The sequence below is a fragment of the Quercus robur genome, chromosome 8 (assembly GCF_932294415.1).
Source record: "Quercus robur chromosome 8, dhQueRobu3.1, whole genome shotgun sequence".
Lineage (NCBI taxonomy): Eukaryota > Viridiplantae > Streptophyta > Magnoliopsida > Fagales > Fagaceae > Quercus > Quercus robur.
Window position 1 is genome coordinate 6,003,009 of NC_065541.1, and position 11,336 is coordinate 6,014,344.

Here is an 11,336-nt window from a genome sequence, read left to right on the forward strand (position 1 = left end):
TCGGTGTGGATTATAATTATGTACATATTTAAAAAAAAAGATACATATGGAACATACTAAGTTAGCTATTGAGTAACTTGATTCTAAAAGAAAAGTAGCTATTGAGTAACATTATTGTTATAATTATTGCCTATGTCGTGTTCATCAAAAAAATAATAATAGTTATTATTGCCTATGTCGCGTTCATCAAAAAAAAAAAAAAAAAGTCTATGTCATCAAAATACAACAAATTCATGTGATTTTCCATTGTAACAATAAGGTTATGAATTAAATAACTTGTTATGTGTATGATATTTTGAGAACTAAAAAATGCTTTTCAAAATTTGAAAGTTAAAATAGAATCTAACTCAAATTAGGTATACATAGTATATTTTCACCTAGACAAAACTTATGTATAGTTACTTAAGTGTTGTACCTTTAGTTTTCTAATTAAATTTAAATATGTGGTTGCAATGATCAATGACCAACATAATTGATTTTAATTGTATATAGAAAAGATTACATCTTTTATATTGCATTGATCAATGTAACCACCTATTTAATTTTAACTAAAGAATCTAAGGTACAACACTTAAAAACTATTCATAACTTTTACTGTGGTTACACGATTTTCCTGGCCCAACTTACGTCGATCAGGCCCTGGCCCAAAGCGCAACCCACAATAATTATTTGTAGAGGATGGGTCAAAGAACTTGGCCTCAGTGAACTGGTTCGGTCTTATGCATGGGCAGTGGTTTGCAAAAGGAAAATAGAAAAACACCAGAATGGATCTTTCTCAAGTCTGATTTTATTTCTTTTTTGTTCCTGATACAGTTCTCTCGTCCCCTTCTTTGAGGGACTCCACTACATTATATATTCTTCTTCTTTTCATCTCAGCCTTACACCTGTTAATCATCCAGGCATCCACTTGAGCACCTGTCCCATCAGATGCCCTCATCAGAACCTTTGTGAGTTGCAGAGGCCAAGGCGGTACTGTTCAGGAGTCTTTTCCTCATTAATGCGGCCAAGAGGGTGGTTGGGGCGCAATTAATGTGGTGGTAGCCTTCCGTGAGATATTTTGAATTTAATTCGTTTTATATGTTGGGAAGACGAGCTGAAATGGCTGGGGCAAGTTTCTCGTCTGGGCTTCGCGATGTCCGAGGAGGAGTTACTCCTCGGACAGGTTTCCTTGACGCTATGGGGGTTGAATAGCGCTTCATATGAGGCTTTTCGTTGGACAGGACGCTCCTCGGACGGGCCTGAGCTTGGAATAGCCCATCATTTTTGGGCCGGGCCCCACATTTACCATTTTCACTTAATTAGTAATTTAGTAGTATGCTTGCTTTAGTTAAGTTCATAGACATTAGATTAAAAAAAAACATACACATTAAGATATATAGATTTTTTTTTTTAAAAAAAATTGATAATTACAATAATAAGAGAGGGGGAATTCAAACCCTAATTCTCATCATAAAGGGGAGAAAAAAAATAATGTCATCGCATTACAAAACTCTTCACAAGTTATATGGATTTATGGTTCATGCTTTTTGTCACGTGTACAACTTTTTTATATGATTTCTATATATGATAATGCTCTTTCTTTCTTTTTCTTTTTTTCTTTTTTTTGTTGTTGTTGTTGTGTGAATGACAACCACTATTATCATTAACATCTTATTTGTTAGTTGAATTGCTTGAACAGATGAACTTCTAAATGTTAGTTTCAAATTCCAATAGTTTCTCCAAAAAGAAAAAGAAAAAAATCAAATTCCAATAACTACATCACCTTCTTTTAAGTGATTTTCCATGATTTTAATAATTTTTAAAGAAAAGTCACATGCAATTGAAATTATTTCAATTAAATTGTAATTGGGTGAAGATACATTAGGACATGACATGACCAAATAATGAATTTTTTCCAATTTTACACCAGATATCTTCGATTTAAAATAAAATATGTAATTGACGTTGAATGGTTTTTTTTTTTTTTTTTTGTGGATTTTTTCTTTCTTTTATTACTTGATCAGATGTGATCACTCATAAATTGCATTTATTTGACAAAAGATGGTCATCATTCATCAATCAATCATGGTTTCTTTCAATTGTTTGCTAATTTGAAGTATCTGAAAATTGATTTTTTGAAGTTGAATTTGATTGTTGCTCGGTGTGGATTATAATTATGTACATATTTAAAAAAAAAAAGAAAAAAAAAAGATACATGTGGAACATACTAAGTTAGCTATTGAGTACACTTGATTCTAAAAGAAAAGTAGCTATTGAGTAACATTGTTGTTATAATTATTGCCTATGTCGTGTTCATCAAAAAAATTATTATTATTATTGTGGGGCCCGGCCCAAAAATGATGGGCTATTCCAAGCTCAGGCCCGTCCGAGGAACGTCCTGTCCGACGAAAAGCCTCATATGAAGCGCTATTCAACCCCCATAGCGTCAAGGAAACCTGTCCGAGGAGTAACTCCTCCTCGGACATCGCGAAGCCCAGACGAGAAACTTGCCCCAGCCATTTCAGCTCGTCTTCCCAACATATAAAACGAATTAAATTCAAAATATCTCACGGAAGGCTACCACCACATTAATTGCGTCCCAACCACCCTCTTGGCCGCATTAATGAGGAAAAGACTCCTGAACAGTACCGCCTTGGCCTCTGCAACTCACAAAGGGTCTGATGAGGGCGTCTGATGGGACAGGTGCTCAAGTGGATGCCTGGATGATTAACAGGTGTAAGGCTGAGATGAAAAGAAGAAGAATATATAATGTAGTGGAGTCCCTCAAAGAAGAGGACGAGAGAACTGTATCAGGAACAAAAAAGAAATAAAATCAGACTTGAGAAAGATCCATTCTGGTGTTTTTCTATTTTCCTTTTGCAAACCACTGCCCATGCATAAGACCGAACCAGTTCACTGAGGCCAAGTTCTTTGACCCATCCTCTACAAATAATTATTGTGGGTTGCGCTTTGGGCCAGGGCCTGATCAACGTAAGTTGGGCCAGGAAAATCGTGTAACCACAATTGGCGCCGTCTGTGGGAAGAGCTAGGGCATCAGCTAGTGCAACAGTCGAGCATGGAAGAACTAGATCCACACCAGGAGGATCCTCACCAAGCTAACTCCCAACGGACACAACCCGCCGAGTCCCAGAGGCAAAATAACCCAACCAACCCGGGCGGCAGGGGGAATCATAAGGGGAGTATGCATACCACCCGGACGAGTCAGAGTCACACAGAGATAGGAAGCCACGTGTCTCAGAGGCGAAATAGTCACCAGGCCATGCAGCGAGAGATAGATGACCTAAAAAGGAAGCTACGACGTGTACAACGAAGACGATCTCCCTCTGACTCAGGCGAGTCTTCTAATGCGGAGGACATGAGTTACAGACGAAGGTCAAGGACCCCCCCAAGCGAGACCTTTTCTTATGTAAAGGAACCACGCCCAGTACGGAAGTATGAGAGCCCATCCAGCAAAGGTTCGGGGAGCGACGCCATGAAGAAGGCGTTGGATCAGGTCTCAAGGTCACCCTTCACGGGTAAAATCGAAGGGGCTAAGCTACCAAGACGCTTCAACCAACCGGTGTTCGTCATCTATACCGGCAGAACAGACCCGGTAGAGCATGTGAGTCAGTTCAACCAGAAAATGGCGATCTATTCGCAAAACGAAGCCCTAATGTGCAAGATCTTCCCATCCAGCTTGGGATCGATGGCAATGAGGTGGTTCAACAGCCTGAGGACAAACTCCGTAGGCTCCTACAAGCAGCTCACTCAAGCTTTTTGCTCCCGTTTTATTACAAATACCAGAGTCCCTCGACCACTCAGTTCGCTACTGTCCTTGTCCATGCATGAAGGAGAAACTCTGAAAGCATACTCGGATAGGTATTGGGAAGTGTATAATGATTTAGACGACAACCATGATAACGTTGCTATCAGCACGTTCAAAAGCGGCCTCCCTACCTGGCATGGCTTGAGGAAATCCCTCACCGGAAAGCCAGTTACTGACGTCCAACAGCTAATGGATAGGATCGACAAGTACAAAAGGGTGGAGGAGGATCAGCTGCAAGGGAAGGGGAAGGAGAAGGTTGTCCCCCCTAAAGCAAATGATTTCAGGACGGAACGTCACAATCCTGGTCAGCCGAGGAGAGATTTTCCGCGACAGGCTGGGCAGAGCAACCCGCAAACAGTGAATGCCGTATTCAGAGAGCCGGTACAACAAGTACTGGAGAAAGTAAGGGATGAACCCTATTTCAGATGGCCGGGAAAGATGGCTGGAAACCCTGCCAATCGTAATCAGAACTTGTATTGCCAATATCATCAGGACCACGGGCATACTACTGAGGATTGCAGGAATTTGTGGAATCACCTAGATCAATTGGTCCGAGAAGGAAAGCTACGTCACCTGCTGCACCCATCGAGCGGCCATCCCGGCCAAGCGACACAAGAACCTCGAAGGGACGTGTCTTTAAGACCCCCCACCGGGACAATACATGTCATCCTCGCTGCACCAGGAAGAACTGGGCCACCCATCCCCAGGGTATTAGCCGTGGACCGCTTTCCCTCCGAGGGCAGGCAAAGGGAGCCCAAAAGGATAAAAAAGGGAAGCTCTTTGATACTGGGATTCTCGGATGAGGATAAGAGAGGAACAATTCAACCTCACGATGACGCCTTGGTGGTCACCTTGCGGATTGGGGGTTTCGATGTGAAAAGGGTATTAGTAGACTCGGGAAGTGCGGTGGAGATAATGTACCCCGACCTATACAAGGGGCTGAATTTAAAGCCGGAAAATTTGACAGCTTATGACTCCCCCCTCCTCAGCTTCGAGGGGAAGCTCGTTACACCAAAGGGGCAAATCCGACTGCCCGTACAGACTGGGGCGGAGGTGGTGGAGGTGAATTTCATCGTGGTCGACGCTTATTCACCCTATACCGCGATAGTTGCAAGGCCATGGATCTACAGCCTAGAGGCCGTGACCTCCACACTTCACCAGAAAGTGAAATACCCATCTAGAGGACGAGTGGAAGAGATCCGAGGAGATCAGGCCGTGGCCAGGAAGTGTGTGGTGGCCGCCATTTTACATCGGCCCTTGGTCGAGTCCTCGGCCCCAAAGAGCTTATAGCAACCAGCCTTCTCGGCAAAGCAAGACGAGGGGCTGGCCGAGGAGATAAGGTGTGAAGGTTTAGATAGGATTGCTGTCAGCAATGACCCGGAGAAGTTCTTTCAGGTCGGCTCTGAATTGCCCTCTCAGGAAAAGGAGGAACTGGTCAGATTTCTCAGAGAAAATGTCGATGTATTCGCTTGGGACGCCTACGATGCCCCTGGAGTTGATCCCAGCCTCATCTGCCACCACCTGAACGTCAACCCCTCTTCCACTCCGAGGAAGCAACCACCCCGACGCCCTTCAAAGGAACACGCTGGTGCCGTGAGAGACGAAGTGGCCAAGTTGAAAAGAGCAGGGGCTATCAAAGAGGTCTTTTATCCTGAATGGTTGGCGAACACAGTGGTGGTAAGGAAAAAGACGGGGAAGTGGAGGGTCTGCGTGGACTTCACGGATCTGAACAAGGCGTGCCCCAAGGACCCATTCCCCCTACCCAAAATTGATCGATTGGTGGATGCAACCGTGGGACACCCTCGAATGAGCTTCCTGGACGCCTTCCAGGGCTATCATCAGATACCCCTTGCGCTAGAGGACCAAGAGAAAACGGCTTTCATGACGCCCATCGGAAATTATCATTATAAGGTGATGCCATTCGGGCTAAAGAACGCGGGCTCAACCTACCAAAGGATGATGACTCGGATGTTCGAGCCGCAACTGGGCAAGATCATTGAGGTGTATATAGACGATATGGTTGTGAAGAGTAAAAGGGTGTCCGAGCACGTGCAAGACCTTGGAACAGTCTTCGCTATCTTAAGGGAGCACCGGTTGCGGCTGAATGCCTCCAAATGTTCATTCGGGGTCGGGTCTGGGAAATTCCTAGGGTACATGGTCACCCATAGAGGAATAGAAGTAAGTCCTGACCAAATCAAAGCCATTAACAGTCTACAGACTCCTCGGAACCCGAAGGAAGTGCAGAAGCTCACTGACATGATTGCGGCATTAAGCCGGTTCATATCACGATCGGCGGATCGATGTCGGCCTTTTTACCTCCTGATAAACAAGTGGAAAGAGTTTAAATGGTCGGAGGATTGCGTTCAGGCTTTCCAGCAGCTTAAGGACTACCTGTCCCGATCACCCATCATGTCCAGTCCGGAGGCAGACGAGGTGTTGTTTGCCTATATCGCCGTAGCTCCCCACGCCGTAAGCTTGGTATTAATACGGGATGATAATGGGGTGCAACGACCGGTGTACTATGTGAGCAAGTCACTACATGAAGCCGAGGTGCGATACCTACCCTTAGAGAAGGCAATTTTGGCGATAGTGCATGCAACCCGGAAGCTTCCTCATTACTTTCAGGCGCACACGGTCATCGTCCTGACTCAGCTTCCACTTCGAGCCGTGCTTCGAAGTGCTGACTACACAGGAAGGATCGCCATGTGGAGTGCTCTTCTGGGGGCTTTTGATATTAAGTATATGCCCAGACCCTCCGTCAAAGGACAGGTCCTCGCGGACTTGGTAGCAGAGTTTGCTGAGCCCTCTATAGAAACGCTGACCGAGAAGAAAGACCTGGGCGGAAAACTGGTTGGCGCGATTTCGGCCGGGGAAACCATGCATTGGAAGGTCTACGTGGATGGCGCGGCCAACCAGAGAGGATCAGGAGTTGGGATAGTTTTAATATCGCCAGACGGCGCTGTCGTTGAAAAATCATTGAGACTCGGTTTCTTGGCTACGAACAATGAAACCGAATACGAAGCCTTACTTCAAGGAATGGCAATGGTTCAAAGGTTGCGTGGAAGAGTAATAGAAGCCTTCTCGGACTCCAGATTAGTGGTCGGACAAGTGATGGGAGAGCTGGAAGCTCGAGATACTAGGATGCAAGAGTATCTGGGACAAGTCAAACGGCTACAGGAGAGCTTTGAATCCTTCAGTTTAACGCACATCTCCAGGAGCGTAAACACTCATGCAGACTCGCTGGCCGCTCTTGCCACGTCCTCGGCACGTAATTTGCCACGAGTGATCCTAGTCGAAGATCTAGTCAAGGCCAGTCCCATCAGCGGAAACCCGACCCAGGTCCATCAGATTAGACAGAGTCCCAGCTGGATGGACCCCCTAAGGAATTTCCTCCAAGATGAGATCCTACCAGAAGAAAGACTAGAAGCCGAGAAGATACGTAGAAATGCTCCTCATTTTTGGCTATCAGAGGACCGCAAACTTTATCGGCGCTCCTACTCTGGACCGTACCTGCTCTGCGTACATCCAGAGGAGTCCGAGTCTCTTCTTGAAGAGTTGCATGAGGGAGTTTGTGGAAGTCACACCGGAGGAAGATCGCTGGCGCACAGGGCACTCACCCAAGGATACTGGTGGCCGAACATGCAGAGACAAGCCCAGGAATACGCTAAGAAGTGCGATCAGTGTCAAAGATTCGCTCCAAATATTCACCAACCCGGAGGGGTTCTCAACCCACTCTCCAGTCCGTGGCCGTTCGCGCAATGGGGTCTTGATATTGTCAGACCTTTCCCCAAGGCTGTGGGGAACAAGCGATACATAATAGTCGGAACCGATTATTTCACTAAATGGGTGGAGGCTGAGCCTTTGGCCAATATCCGGGATGTGGACGCCCAGAAATTCATCTGGAAGAACATTATCACCCGCTTCGGAACTCCGAGAACACTCATTTCCGACAATGGTCTTCAGTTTGACAGCAAGAATTTTAGGGAGTATTGCCGTGAGTTTGGGATCATTAATCGATATTCCACCCCCGCATACCCCCAAGGAAATGGGCAAGTCGAGGCCGTAAACAAGGTCATAGTGAACGGATTGAAGAAAAGATTGGATGAGTCAAAGGGGAGATGGGTAGAAGAACTACCGCACGTCTTATGGACCTATCGGACAACGCCGCGGCGTTCCACCGGTGAGACCCCCTTCTCAATGACTTACGGGGCTGAGGCTGTGCTCCCGATCGAGAACAATTTCCCCACGTTGAGGTCTAGCTCGTTTACCCCAAGTGATAACGATGAGTTGCTAGGAAGAAGTCTGGACCTAGCCGAGGAAAGAAGGGAAAAGGCCACGATTCACATGGCCTATTATCACCAGAAGTTAAGACAAGGATATGATGCTAACGTCAAACTGCGGCCTCTGGGTCCAGGTGATCTCGTGATGAGGAAGATTCTTGGCAGTGCAAAGAACCCCTCTTGGGGCAAGTTGGGGCCCAATTGGGAGGGACCATACCGTGTCACATCCGTGGCCGGAATAGGCGCCTACTACCTAGAAGATTTGGATGAAAAAGCTGTACCTCGACCATGGAATGTAAATAACCTCAGGAGGTATTATTATTAATAAGAATGGCTTAGCGTATGTTCTCTTTCATGACTATTTGCCGCTTGCCAGTCTACATTACAATTACTTATAAGTTTTAAACAGAACCCAAGTCCTGCATGGCTCCTCGGACCACAGACTTGGGGGAAATTAATACTTAAGCCGATTATTTATAAGTTTTAAACAGAACCCAAGTCCTGCATGGCTCCTCGGACCACAGACTTGGGGGAAATTAATACTTAAGCCGATTATTTATAAGTTTTAAACAGAACCCAAGTCCTGCATGGCTCCTCGGACCACAGACTTGGGGGAAATTAATACTTAAGCCGATTATTTATAAGTTTTAAACAGAACCCAAGTCCTGCATGGCTCCTCGGACCACAGACTTGGGGGAAATTGTTACTTAAGCAACTATTTATAAGTTTTAAACATAACCAAAGTCCTGCATGGCTCCTCAGACCACAGACTTTTGGGGAAGTTATTACTCATGACAGCTCATAGTTTTAAACAGAACCTAAGTCCTGCATGGCTCCTCGGACCACAGACTCTAGGGGAAATTATTACTCATGACAAGTCATAGTTTTAAGCAGAGCCTAAGTCCTGCCTGGCTCCTCGGACGACAGACTTTTGGGGAGATTATTACTTGTGATAGATTGGGAGATTGTTACTTAAAGGAAATCACTTTTAATACATGCGCACAGTCTAACACCATCGCGACCCTCAAATGAGCAACCCAAAAACCCATTTTCATTTTGACCGTTTGCCTGTATCTATCTCGTTGCAAATGTTTAAAAAAGAACGCTATTGACATACATCCGTAGTAAGCAAAACGAACATTTTATATTAATATTCCGAGTACATCAGAAAGAGAGGTCCTTACAAAAAAGGGAAAAATAGGATAACTCTCATTTAAAAGAAAAATGAAAAAAAATAAAAAAAAAATAAAAACTATTTACAAGAGATTGAAAGCCTAAAAGGCTAGGCTTGAGTAGGAGGATCTTCTTTCTGCTCGGGCTGAGGAGGAGGAACCTCGATGGTAGAGTCTGTGGCAGGATCCTTCGCCATATCAGGCACAAGGACGGCATCAGGCACTGCCAGGTCCTGCTCTGAAACCACTTGGGCGTCTTCAGGATTCGCACGGATCTCCCGAGGATAGAAGATGCTCTCGGGCAATCTTAGTGCCGAATCCGCAGGAACTCCTGCAGCGTCGAGAGCATGAGCCCATGAAATGTCGCAGTACTCCCTGCATACCTCAGGGATCTCCTCGGACAACCTGGCCTCAGTCTCTTCGGCCCCGAGCTGGCGAGCAGCATTCTTCTCAGCCTCTGTGGCCTCTCGAATCAGCTGGGCCTCCTCCCTTACCAGCCTCAGTTCATCCTCCACCTTTTGCAGGGCAGTCCTGAGATCCTGCACTGCCTGCCTCTCGGTGTTAAGGTTAAGCTGAGCCGTGTGCAGTTGTTTGCGCTGGTCCTCCGCCTGATCCTCGGCACTCTTCAGGCCAGACTCTGCACTTTTACGTTGGTTCTCCGAATCCTTGAACTCAGCCGTGAGTTTAATGTGATCATGCTTGAGGGACCCCAAGGCTTTCTCCACCTCTGTCCGAGCCTGGGTCTCAGCCTCAGCCAGATTGCGGCTATTACGGCAAAACTCCTCAGCCACGAAGACCTGCTGAGTAATCTGCAGACAAAACAAGAGTGTCCTTAAAAGAAAAATATATAATCTAACAGGAGCAAGTAAATGGACAAAGCAATAAAAGGATTACTTACCAGCGCGAGATCCCTTTTAAGGGATAGGAAGAGCTCGGACTGAGTGCACCGCCTGTAGGCCTCCATGTCCCGAGGAAGAAGTAGGGGCTGCTCTAAGGCCTCCGCCACGTACCCTGCCCGGCCACGATTATACTCTCGGACTGAAGCAGTGTAAGGAATGGCGAGCCCATCCAGCTCCAACTTTGGTTCCCATGGACGACGGGAAGCGCGCACTTCAGCAAGGTTCCCCTCATCCCTGCTGTCCGAGGAGGTGCCCCTTCTGCTCCTTGGCGCCCGTGTGGTTTTCTGCTGCTTGGTCGGCTGGACAGCCACCTCGCCTTCCTCAGGCGTGTCCACCGGCCTCTTCTTCTTCAGGTCCGGGATAACCTTAAGGCCAGGGTCCGAGACGCCCTGGGGGACCACAGGGGGAAGGGTTTTGACCTTTGATGGACTTGGTCCCTTCGATGGCTGAACCTTTGATGACTGACCTTTCCCCCGAGAGGTCATCAGCTCCTTTAGAGACTTTCCCTTTCCTGCCATGGGCTCTACCTCTTCGTCTGAAGTATCGTCCGAGCAGATAACGATTGAGGGAACACCAACTGCGGAATGTTGGTCCTGCTCTACTTCGGGATTAAAAGACTCCACCAAGGGGTTTTGCTGAATTTCCTCCTCGAAGTAAAACTTATCTATCTCTTCTTCAAGGGAAAGACGAGATGATTCAGTCTCTTCTTCAACCAAAACAGCAGCACCAGGCTCGTTTACCGGAGGTAGCTGCTCTGCCAAATAGGGATTTCTGACACTTGGCAACACAACTGGTGGCAAATCGTGGTCAGCTAGGAATCCGTCCAGGGATACGTCAATTCTAGCTAGCCTCGGACTGCCAGCCCTTATAGCGTGACCGACCGCCTGAAAAGCGCTGCTCAGAGGTTGGTAACCCAGAACCAAATGGGCCGCGCGCAACTGTCCGTCATGGGCGACGTAAATCTCCGACCTGAGAAGATAGTTCAGCGCTGGCACGTTCACAAGGCTAATCCGAGGAGCAACGTGACTCTTGTCTGCAAACAAACCAAGAAAAGTGAGGTTAAACCATGAAGTTTTTCAATTACAAAGAAAGCAAGAAAAATAACCCCTCAACACTAAATCCTTTCCCCAAAAAGGATCAATCCTAAGAGCGCCGCACCTGGGTTTCCTGCCCGAGTCGG